The following is a 12703-nucleotide window of genomic DNA, read 5'->3' as shown; positions in this document are numbered from 1 at the left end:
TATTCTATTATAAGCAACAGAAACAGACTAAGACATGGTATATATACACACAATGGAAAACTATTCAATCTCAAAAAGAAGAAAATCCTTCATTTGCAACAACATGGGGTGAACCTAGAGGACATTATGTTACATGAAATAAGGCAGGCACAGAAAAACAAATATCACATGATCTCACTTACATGTAGAATATTTAAAAGTTGAACTCACAGAAGCAGATAGTAGAATGGTAGTTACTAGACGCTGGTGGGGGTGGGAGAGGGTTAAAATCTTCTTAAAAAAATATCAGTTCCTTGACCAGGAGTATTAACATATGAAAATACAGACATACCAGCCTTAAAATATGATTTGTAGATTTGTTCCTATAAATATTCACTGTACACTGATTTTCTGTACTTTAAATCCTGTTATCTTATGTATTATTCTTTAAATCTTATTATCTTATGTATTAACCAAAGGTTAACTTTTCCTGTTATATAAGGATAATACATAAGATAGTAGCAATTTAAAGTACAGAAAAGTCATGTGGGCAGGGGCAGGGGCAGGGGCAGGGAAAATGTATTACATACCCAAGTACTAAGTCTTTACAATTGTTATCACTTTAGATTAGCACCCCAAAATTCTATAATTACTCCCCACCTCCCACCTGCATTTAAGAGGAGATAAAATCATACAGCTGATAAGTGATGGCATTGGGATTTCAACCCGAGTCTCTCTTACTAAAAAGCCACTAATGAGAATATCAAAATCTGAAAAAAGTTTAAATTAATATTTTAACCATAAAAATATAAATGCTAACTGCAAGAAAAAGGGAAAGAAAACAAACAGTGTAGAAGGTAGAAAATAAAATGTATCTATTGTCTTCCCCATAGCCACACCCTATAATTCCTTAAGTAACTTCTATTGAGAATTTACTGGGCATCTTTCAGGAAAAGACTGTTTTATTAGATCACTTATTATAATAATTCTAAAATTTAGTACAAAATGTTATTTTAAAGTTCCTATGATTATTATTATGTTACAAGTAAGTTTAAAATCCAAATTGATTATTTCAAGCTGCAGAACCCTGGATTCCAAGGAGGTGGCTGGAGTTGATGAAGTGGGTGCTGGGACCAGAACTCAGATCTCCTACCTCTTCCTTGTTCAGAGCAGTTCTGCTTTTCTGTAGTTCATGTACTGTACTGGGCTTTTGTGTAAGACTTTGCAGAACACTTAAATCCATAGTTTTAAAAAGTCTGAAAGAATAGAAATAACAACATAAACAAATGTGGACTCGGGATTACATTCTATTATTTTACATTCTATCTGTCATCCTTCCTTCATATTCTACTTTTATAAACCTATAGGTTCTCCATTTGCTACCCTCAACAGCCCTATACCTCCATTCTAACCACACTGTAGAGGTTTATCTTAGGAACAACAGGCGACCTGGGCAGAGGAGAGGGAAGCGATCTGAAAACCCAGCGCAGCAAAGACCACATTTACAGACAAAATGAACACATGCAAATCATGGCTGAGAAATCTATCTACTGTATAAAGTAAATCTGGAGATATTTTACATGTAAGACCTCTGATGTATACAAATTCTGTAAACTCAATTTCCTACAGAATGAGAATCTATAGACAGATGATATCATCTATGAAAAATCCCTTGTTTTGCAAAAGACAAAGTAGAAGGTAGAGGGTAAGTTGTGCATTTCTACCTCAGATTGTTTGTGTGGAGGGACTATAGTGTTAACATCTGAGTCACTGGAGCTTTGTCATTAACTAGCTATGTGACTTTGCACAAGTGACTTAATTTCTTCTGAACCTGAATTTCCTAATTGTTAAAAAACAGATACAAATGAGATAAATAAACCTCATCCACTTCATAAGGTTGTTGTGAGGGTTGCACAGGAGGGCACATTGCAAAGCATATTAGCAGAGTGTTTGACACAGAATAATTGTTCCACAAATGGTGAGTACTTTTCTGTGGAGTACCAATCACTTAATCACGCCATGCCAAACTCTGTTCTCTGGCCCCTGGTGGGCTAAAATTCTTTCCATTATTCTGCATTGCCTCTTTTTTGGTAACCTCTATCTGTGCAGTCTTCATTCAGTGCCAGGTTGGAGAGACTGTGAGCTGTGACTCATGGTCCCAGCCAAGGCAGACATGATGAGTGGCAGCTGGAGAGGTGGTGCAATCCAAGGGAACCCAAAGGTGAGTGGAAGATTGAGATGGCGGTTCGGATTATCTACACCTGATGAATCCTAAGCAGGTGTGAAGTGAAAAACTTAAGGTTGAATCCAGCATTTGTGAATATCCCAGTACATTTTTTTTTTCTTTGAGACAGGGTCTTGCTCTGTCACCCAGATTGGAGTGCAGTGGCACAATCTTGGTTCACTGCAGCCTCCACCTCCTGGGTTCAAGTGATTCTCATGCCTCAGTCTTCTGAGTAGCTGGGATTACAGGTGCCTGCCACCATGCCCGGCTAATTTTTGTAGTTTCTGTTTGTTTGTTTGGTTGGTTGGTTGTTTTTCTTTTTGTAGAGACTGGGTCTCCCCATGTCTGAGTTTGCTCAGACTGGTCTCAAACTCCTGACCTCAAGTGATCTGCCCTCCTTGGCCTCCCAAAGTGCCGGGATTACAGGTCTCACCCTCCATGCCGCGACCCCAGTACATTTTCATCTAGTTTTTTGTATTCATGTTTACAATTGTTTATTAACAAAGTCAGAAGAACAAGTAGTACTTGAGTAGAAGTATAAATGGAAAGAGCTCATTTATTAGCTTTTCTGACTTTAAGATGTTTATTGTTTCATCAGTTTAGCTTCTGAATTAAAAACTTATTAGAGGTTCTTAGTTCTGTTGTAAAAAGCATTCATCTGCTAGCTTAAGTTGTCCTTGATAACTGCTTTGGTATAGGAGAACATGAACTAAGCCTTGAGTACTCCACCCTAGCTCTGCATGCTTCCTAACCCATCTCATGCCCTCACATGGTTTCAGATACCACCAGTGATCCTCAAATGTAAATCTCTAGTCTATTTCTTCTGAGTACCCAGATTTTGGACTTCTTCACCTGGAATTCATGGCCAATATTGCCCTCTTCCTCTCGTTCCCGGGAAACCTGCCCAGTTTCCTGGCTCCCAGGTTAATGACACTGACACCCATCCAGCAGTCCTGGCTAGAAACCTCGGTCCTTTTGCATTCCCTTTGCCTCATCAGTTGCCCATGAGATTTCCTACCTATGCAGATGGCAAATTCCTCTCCTCCCCAGTTCTCACTATAACTTGCCTTACCTGTCCCTTAGGCTATTGTGGCAGCCTTCCAACTGGGCTTCCTGTCATCAGTCTTGCCCCTCTAATCCATGCTGATAGAAGGATTTTCTTCAACATAAATCTGTCAATGGAAGTCTCCTCTGTAAACGTCTGCAGCTGACCAAACTCCTCATCTTTTTTCTGGGTTCTTCTGTAGTTACTCATCGTAACGTCAACTCCAGCCATGGGAGCACCTCACTATTTTCTGAACACGCCTTGGTAGTTCAGGACTCATTAGTCTTTTCCAAGCTTGAATGATCCATTATCTGTGAAATTGACTGAACCTCACCAGGTTGATTAAGATGTCTCTCCTCTATGCTCCAATAACATATGCCTCATACTGAGTAATCCATTTGTGTATCCTCAAATAGACTGCAAGCCTTTGAGGACAAGGACTAGGTCTGGATTTTTCTATATATCCAAGCAATAAATGGAGAGCTTGACACAATGTGGATTAAGAAATACATTTATTGCATGACTTATCTGTGGAAATAAAAGCTATTAATTGCAAAAACAAAACAACCAAACAATATCATAACAACAAAATGGAATTTTTAAGAGAGAAAGAAAAAAGAAGAAATACTTTGGGAATTTTTTGCTCTGAATTATCCCAGCATGTTTTCTAATGGTCTCGCACACACCCATGTACCCACTGGAAAAACTGGCTAATTAAGTCAAGAGCCCTCACATTAACAGAAGCCTGACGTTAGGAGGCTGCCTAAAACGGCAACATTCCAGATTCCTTTTCTGAGTAGGTCTTCCAGGACTCCTCTGGTCCTTCCCCCTATCTCTCAGCAAGACCACAACTGAACAGTCTTAGAAAGGTGTATATCCACTTTTCCTTCCTGGTAATATGAGAGGGAGCCTTCAACTCAGTTACAAATTCCAGTGACTGGACATTCTATCTGGAAAGTTTTTTCTTATGTTTACATAATAATTCATGTTGCTAATAAAAATCTATTCAGATTAACATAGTGCCAAAAGTTTTAAATACTTATAAATTTAACAAGATCAACTCTAGGCTTATTTTTTTTTTTAATTGGGGAAAAGCTATTAAAAGACACAAAATATTTGAATAGATTTAAAGTCATATCATGTTCCTGGAAGAAAATACTTAATATAAAACTGTTAATTCCAGAAATTTTAATATATTAATTTAATGTAGTTCCAATTAGAATTCCAATAGGGTTTTTATTGGAATTAGATAAAATGATTCTAAAGTTTATATAGAGAAAGAATGCCAAAGAATAGCTAGTAAAACTACAAAAAATGTAAGAAGACAGAGTAGGCCAGGCTCAGTGGCTCATGCCTGTAATTCTAGCACTTTGGGAGGCTGAGGCAGGCAGATCATAAGGTCAGGAGATTGAGACCATCCTGGCTAACACAGTGAAGCCCCATCTCTACTAAAAATACAAAAAATTAGCCGGGCATGGTAGCAAGTGTCTGTAGTCCCAGCTACTTGGGAGGTTGAGGCAGGAGAATCACTTGAACCCAGGAGGTGGAGGTTGTGGTGAGCCAAGATCATGCCCTTGCACTCCAGCCTGGACAACAAGAGAGAAACTCCATCTCAAAAATAAAAATAAAAATAAAAATAAAAAAAGAAGAGTATACAGGGGGGCTTACTAAGATATCAGTGATACTATAACATATATAAATTCAATTCAGTATAGCATTAGTAAGAATATAAAATATATTTCTGGAACAGAATAAATAATTAATGATTACATTGTAGTTATTCTTTAAATGTATTTCAGAGTGGTAGTTCAATGGGAAAGAAGTTGAACTATTTTTTTTTTTCACTATGCAGACACAACTGGCTACTCACTTGAAAGGAAAGTGTTGAACTGCCATCTTAAACTACATTCAAAAATAAATGCAAATATATTAAAGAGTTAAATGTAAAAAGAAAATTTTAAGTTGAAGAAAAATATCCAGGGGATTATATGTACACACTATGGTTTGGGGAGACTTTCCTTACCAAGAACTATAGAATAAAAGACAGGCATACTCAGCCTTTTATAAATCACTTTTTTGGTATGGCAAATAGTACTATAAACAAAGTTAATAGCAGTCAGTATGTCTGAAAAAATGTTTGTGCTACTATATTCATACAAAGGATCACTTTCTATACAAAGCACCCTTAAAAACTGATAAGATGATGACCAACAACTGACACAACTGATTAGAAAATTGTGCAAAGGATACAAACAACTTACTAATGAGTAGTATCAAAAGGCCAAACAAACATATGAATATGATTCAAGTTCACTAGAAATCAGAGAAATAAAAATAAAAGTAACAAAAAAATCACAATACCCATCACATTGGCAAACATAAATAACAGCCATAGTAAAGCTTCCAAAGATCAAACATGGGACAATGTAAGTATCAATAAAAATCATACCTGCAATGGATTGAAACACATCAGAGAAGTTTAATCCATCCATTACTTCATAATGATACTTAAAAAAACAGTCACCATTAAAGGATGCTAAGGAACCAATTCATTATTTTGAAAACTGGTAAATAATGGGAAAGAATCAAGCATTTATGCTGCTTTATTTATATGAACTATACTATTGGGTAACCAAATAGCAGAGGTGAGAAAGTTTTTCTTTATAGACAGTATACCTTATAAATGAAAAAGAGTAGATTTAGACTGTCACCATTTTGCAATCCTAGTGAACTAACAGGTCTGGGTACTGAGCATCAATGGTTGCTAACATCACAAGGAGAGAGACAACCAAACATTGTGTGACTCTTGATCCAGAAACAGTCACTGCCTTTAAATTCTTCTTGCCATAAAAATCAAACCTGAATCTGATCAAGTTCTTAGATTCCATTAACAATTCACAGGCAATAAGGATGAGGAAAATCTTCCACCAAAACAGAAATGCAACTTGCAAAATTCAGACTGTGGGAAGCTTTACAGCACCAAAAACTTGGTTCCTTCAACAAATAAATTATATGGGGGAAAAAGAATATGGCAGGGGAGACAATTTGTTAAAAGAGACATAAAAGACTAATCAATTGCAATTTGTGTACCTCAAATAAGATGTAAACACTAGCTATTTAATGAATAATTATTGTTAATTTTTTTAGATATGATAATATTGTGCTTATCTTTTTTAAAAAAAAAATTTACTTCAAGTTCTGGGATATATGTGCTTAATGTGCAGGTTTGTTACATAGGTATACATGTGCCATGGTGGTTTGCTGCACCTATCAACCCGTCATCTAGGTTTCAGGCTCCACATGCATTAGGTATTTGTCTTAATGCTCTCTCTCCTTTTCCCCCCACCCCCTGACAGGCCCTGGTGTGTGATGTTCCCCTCCCTGTGTCTATGTGCTCTCATCATTCAACTCCCACTTATGAGTGAGAACACGCAGTGTTTGGTTTTCTATTTCTGTGTTTTACAAATACATTTATACTTATATTTATGGATGAGATAATAAGGCATCAGGAATGTGCTTTAAAACAAAATGAAACAGAAGGAATTGGATGGGGCAGGTTTGGCCATGGTTATTGGGCTGGCTGATGGACACACAGGAGTTCACTAGACTGTTTGCCTCTTTTGTGCATGCTTGAAATTCTCCATAATAAAAAGTATTATTTTTCAAACACACACACACACCACACACACACACACGCCAAGCCACAGTATCTATTGCTTATTGCTGGTGGTATATATGAAGGAAATTTTCACACATTTATAGCAAAAGTGTAAAGTGTTACAACCTTTTTAGAAGGCAATTTGGCAAGATCTATATTTTAAAGTAAGTGTATTTGTTGGTTCAGCAGTTCTACTCCTGGGATTCTATTCCTTAGAAATAGCAGTGGAAACACACATGAGGTCTTATGGCAATTGTGTGACAGCGTTCATAGGAGACCCCAAACTGGAAACAAAGTGAATGCTCACAGCAATAGATTTGGTAGACTGGCCCACTCGCTGTTTAGTTAACCCCTTTCTTGTGTGTCTTTCTATTTTGCAGAGGTTGGAAAGCTAAAGACATATTTCCAAGTCTCCCTCAAAGCTAGGACTTTAGATTGTGATTTAATCTTTCCAGATGCACTAGTGCAGATCTGACAGACACAATGTAGGTCCGGAGTAAAAAGTTCCTGTGGTAGCCTCCTGATCCTCAAGTTGCAGCTAAGGTAGTGTGGTTCTGAAGCCAGCAGCTGGAACAGCAGCTTCTGGAATGTGACAGAGACGGCAGTTCTCTTGGAGAGAAGGGTCTGTAGGACTGTTGTGGGCATGATTCCTTGAGACCCAGCCTAAAGCCTGCTACTTGGGCACCTCCAGTGATTTCATAAGTCCCAAATTCCCTACGTTAAATCTCTTTTTACTTAAAGTAGCTATTTTCCGTTATATATAACTGAACAAAATAGTTGAATGAATTATGCATTATATAATATTTCCATATCATGGAATACTAACTAGCCATTGAAGAGAATAAATTAGATCCATACTAGATGACTTCCTAGTCATCTAGAGGGATTTTCCTAAGGTATTTCTAAGTCAGAAAATCAAAATACAGAAAAGTTAAATATGATCCCATTTTTGTGAAACAACGACCAGCTGTCTCTGAAGTCTATATAAATCATGGACCTAGATGACTTCATGAGCATGGAGAAAACACTGACAGTCACCCATTAGGTTATGATGATAGGTTACAGGTGTGTGGCTAGGGCGTGGGAAAGGGACTAATATGAGGAGAGAAGGTGGTGAGAGAAGGTGTTGATGAAAAAAATAGCAAGCATGATATGATCCTATATATATAGAATTACTTGTGTATTTTTATGTGTATGTATAAAGAATGCTTAAAAGGATAACCAACTCATTAATCTCATGATGATGGGATTTCAGGGGGGATTTACTTTTATGTGATTAGGAACAAACTAAAGGTCTTTTCATTGTGGGGGGAAAAAAAAAAAAAAAAAAAAACCCTGGGATGTGCAAGTGTAACAAAAGCTATCAGGTACTTAGGAATAAATTCTATAAAAGTTTAACAAGATTTTTATGGAGTAAGTAAATGGAGCATTATACAATACTAAAGGGTTGGAGGTTTCAATATAATAAAAATTGCAATTCTCCAAATTAACCTATAAATTCTAAGCAATTCTAATAAAATCTCAAGAGAATTTGTCACAGAATTTGATCAACTGGTCCTTCACACAGAAGAGTAAAGGCCCAAGCATAGACAAAGACAATTTTGAAGATGAATGGGGGTAGAAAGGATCATTTTACCTGATATGAAGACATTATAAATCTGCAGTAATTACAAGTATGGTATTGCACAGAGACAGGTAAAACAGATGAGAGAGAGAATAAACAGACCCACAGATAAAGGGGAACTGGGTGAGTGACACAGAGGTAACATTACACATTAGTGGGGAGCACAAGATGGCAAATGAACCTGGGTTGCTAGTCTTTCAGAACCCACCATGCAAATGCTACAGAAGTGACAGGCAAGTTAATAATGGATAACAGAATATACCACAAAACTACTAAGAAACCTTTGGGGAGACAGGAAATGATTGATTACCAGTGGGTATATAGGAAATGTCAGCCTAAAATAGAAGGTGGCCAGGCAGAAGGTGGACTGGGGAACATCATTCTCCCTGCATTTTCTTCTCTCCCCCACATTGTTCTGAATGAGTCATTGCTCAACTCTCACTTCTGGGGGGCAGAAGAGCAGTACTCAGGCCAGTGCTACTGAGTATTTGAGTCACCTTGTGGCAGGGCTTGAAGAGTGGGTAACAACAGGTGCAGAAGAATGTCTGAACCCCTGAGCAGGCCTAATCCCTGTTCCAATCCTATGGGAAGAAGCTCTTGAAAAATGAGTAGAGCTCAGGGAAAAAAAAAAAGATACAGGAAACAGGGAATGATCAAACCCAGACTGAAGTAACAGAGGTCAACACTCTAAGGAGTATTTCCTATCAGTACAACCACCACCCCACATCACATACACTCAATAACTCACCAGAAGGGTCTCAGTTGGATTCTGGATTTCAGTCTTCCTTCCCAGGTATACATTATCTGTTCAGGTAGCTGATACTCCCCAAGGTAATGTAAACTCACAAGGGAAAATAATGATATAAACCACGTGCACATGCTTAACAGTCCATGCTAAAGATATCAGAATCAATGGACCAGGCAGGCCTGAATTTAAAATATACATAATAAACACATTCAACAAGATAAGGGAAAGTATTGGGAATATGAAGCAGGAACAAGCAATTACAAAAAAACATACTGTATGAACAATATAACAGTTGAATTAAGAACTCAACACATGAATTGATTTGCAGAATGGGGATGGCTGAAAAACCAATGAATGAAATGAAAGATCACATCAGGAAACTTCTTCCAGAAGAGTTAAGAATAGACAAGGAAATGAAAAAAAAAAGTTACGAGACATGAAAGTTTCAAATGGAAGTGTAATAGAAATCATAGAAGAGAGAAAAACAAAGTAGTAGGAGGAAATATTTTTAAAAATAATGACTGAAGTTTTCCAGAACTAGAAAAATATGCAAGACCACTGGTTTAGGCAACTCACAGAGTGTTAACAGGAGACATTAAAGATCAAAACCTCCCATACCCATTACAGTGAAATTTAAGATGATCAAAGCCACAGAAAATTCTACAGGTTTCTAGAGGGGAAAATTATGTCACCTACAAAGCAACAAGGATCTGCTCCATGACACATTTCTTAGTAGCCATGCTTAGAGCTGGGAGGCACTAGTGTAGGCAGTGAAGTGCTGAAGGGAGGACAAGTTTGAACCTAGAATTTTGTATCAAAACTATTATGTTTAATCTATTTTACTTTGACTTACTTTCGATTTTGCCTTCATTTCTGAGATGGTGTAATGTGTCCTTCCATCTTTTCCCTAAGTTCTGTCAACTCCTGCTTCATCTTCTGTTATCAAATCATCTTGGCCCTACACTCTGGTTTCTCTGCTCAGTACTCTTGGTTTCCAATAAATACCTGTTTCATTCAGTTATAAACATTCATGACCAAATACTTAGTCACAACTTTTGTCTACTTGATGGCAATGTTTTCCTGATAAGTGGTTTTAGTTTACAGTCATATTTTCCTATTTATTTCCCCTATTTCCTACAAATACTTTACTACAGATCCTCTGCTGGTCTTTCTTGATGACTTTTTTTGAAGCAGTTAAGGAAAGTTTTCTTAGATCAGCTATTTGTAGGAAGCTTGTAAGGAGGACTGGAATTTTCCTTAATATTCAGAGTTTTATGCATTAATTTGTTTGGTGTTTATTCTTCCACTTGGGAATAGGCACCTATGCTCCCCGTCTCCAAACACACAATGTGTGTAAAGCCCGTGGATCCTCTCCCCACTGTTACAAACCAAGGATTTAAAACTTCTCCTGACTGGGCATGGTAGCTCACACCTGAGATCCCAGCACATTGGGAGGCCAAAGAATGAGGATGGCTTGAGCCCAGGAGTTCAAAACCAGCCTGGGCAAGATGGTAAAACCCTGTCTCCACACACATACACACACACACACACACACACACACACACAAGAAAAATCAAAAAAATTAGGTGGGCTTGGTTGCACACTCTTGTAATCTCAGCTATTCAGAAGGATGCCTTGAGCCCAGGAGTTTGAGGTTACGGTGAGCTTTGATCATGTCACTGTACTCCACCCTGGGTGACACAGCGAGACCTCATCAATAAAAAAAATATTTTTTTTAAAAAACCCTTGCACCTCTGGGTAAACTGTTCGTCTTCGAGAAATGTAGTCTGCTAGCCTTTTCTGCTATCTGGAGCTGTGGCATCCACTCTTCTCCTATGCACTCCTGCTTGGTAACTCCTGCTTTTCCAGTCCCTCTAGCTGTTTTGTGGTTTGGTTTTAGAGCTCTCTCCTTGTTTCCCCTGCAAATGGAGTTGTACTCTTCTTGGTTTCTGCAAAAGGGGGAAAAGGGGCAACTTTACATTACCATCTTCCCATTAAGAACCAGTGTAAATTATTTAATTTAAATGTGAGGGTAAAATAAAAATGTTCAAGTCCTCAGAGTTACCACACAAAGATACTCTTTGAAATTAAAATAAGAAGAAAAATAAATATGGAGAGCACCCATGATATTAGTATGAAAGAAAGAAGGAAAGAAAGTACAAAACAAAGAGCAACACAACCCAAAGCTAAAATTCTGTAAGATACCAACGTGGTAGGAAGACATACCAGAGCCACGTGGCTAGTTACTTTGGTGTTGCGATCTTTCTTCTTGGAAAATTTAGCATTTTGAGCTGGAGTGAGTCTTTGAGATCGTATTGCCTCATTTGGGAGGCACTGGGGCTCTGGGCCCTTCAAAGGCACACTGTCTTACTTCTCTTTAGATGCTCAGTATGTAGCACACAGCAGACAGCTAATAAATTGTAAATGAATGAAGGTCACATAACACATAAAGATGGAATCACTAGGTCACCTGACTCGATCCACTGCTCTTGCTCTTCTAATGCACCATGTTATTCAAGTGAACTTTCCCACCAACTTAAAATATCATTGCCTAAGTGTTTTATACCAATCAATAATATACCATGGCATTTTCTCAAATTTTGGCCAAAGATATAATACAAAACTATAATTCAAATTCTCATACCCTTTCTGGGTATGTTAGGAGTTGACAGAAGTTGCTTTAAGTGTTTTGTCATCATTATTTTAAAAATCTGACCAGACAGATTTGTAGACTGGTTGGGATATGGGGAGGGAAGAGGTGGTGATGGTGGACTGAGTCTCTAGTGAAACAATGATTACAAGCTTTGCGTTGGGGAAAGGTGACATTAGAATATAGCTCACTGCTCTAAATAGTGAAGACCTTTTTTTTCCCAATGTGATTTACTGATTTGCTGTAGTTTTTGTTTCATCTTCAATTGCTCCATCTCTCTATCCTAAGATGGCAAGTCTAATCATATTGATTGACCTAAAAAAAAGAGAAAAGATTAATTTTATGTTAATCCATTGAGACTCTGGGTTTGAAAATTATTTTTCCTTTACTACTTTCTTCTTGCCAAACCTCAAAGAAACTACTACCCTCCAAGACAGTCTGTTCTGCTTGTTTTGGAGCTCCTTACTTTTAAAATATTTGAATCTGGTCTCTTACCCCACTCTGGGCCTAGAGTTCACAGCCAAGTGCAAAATAATCTGGAAAGGATGGTGGTATGAAAATATGTACCTTGGCTGTGTGCTCCCTACTGAGTGGCTGACAATATTTCTTGTTATAGATTTGAACAAACGTAAGTCTCTTGCTCCAAAAGAGACTGAGTTTTCCTCTTGGATAGTTTGTGTTCTTCTCCATGTCTTCTTGAGATTTCTGTGGAGAAATGAGCCCTCTTACCCTTGGGCTGAGCAGAAGATAATGCTGGGGTCCTGGAAATGTCAGA

This window comes from Mandrillus leucophaeus, unplaced genomic scaffold, assembly GCF_000951045.1.
Source record: "Mandrillus leucophaeus isolate KB7577 unplaced genomic scaffold, Mleu.le_1.0 Scaffold123, whole genome shotgun sequence".
NCBI classification, from domain to species: Eukaryota; Metazoa; Chordata; class Mammalia; order Primates; family Cercopithecidae; genus Mandrillus; species Mandrillus leucophaeus.
Note: the sequence above shows the minus strand (reverse complement) of the source record.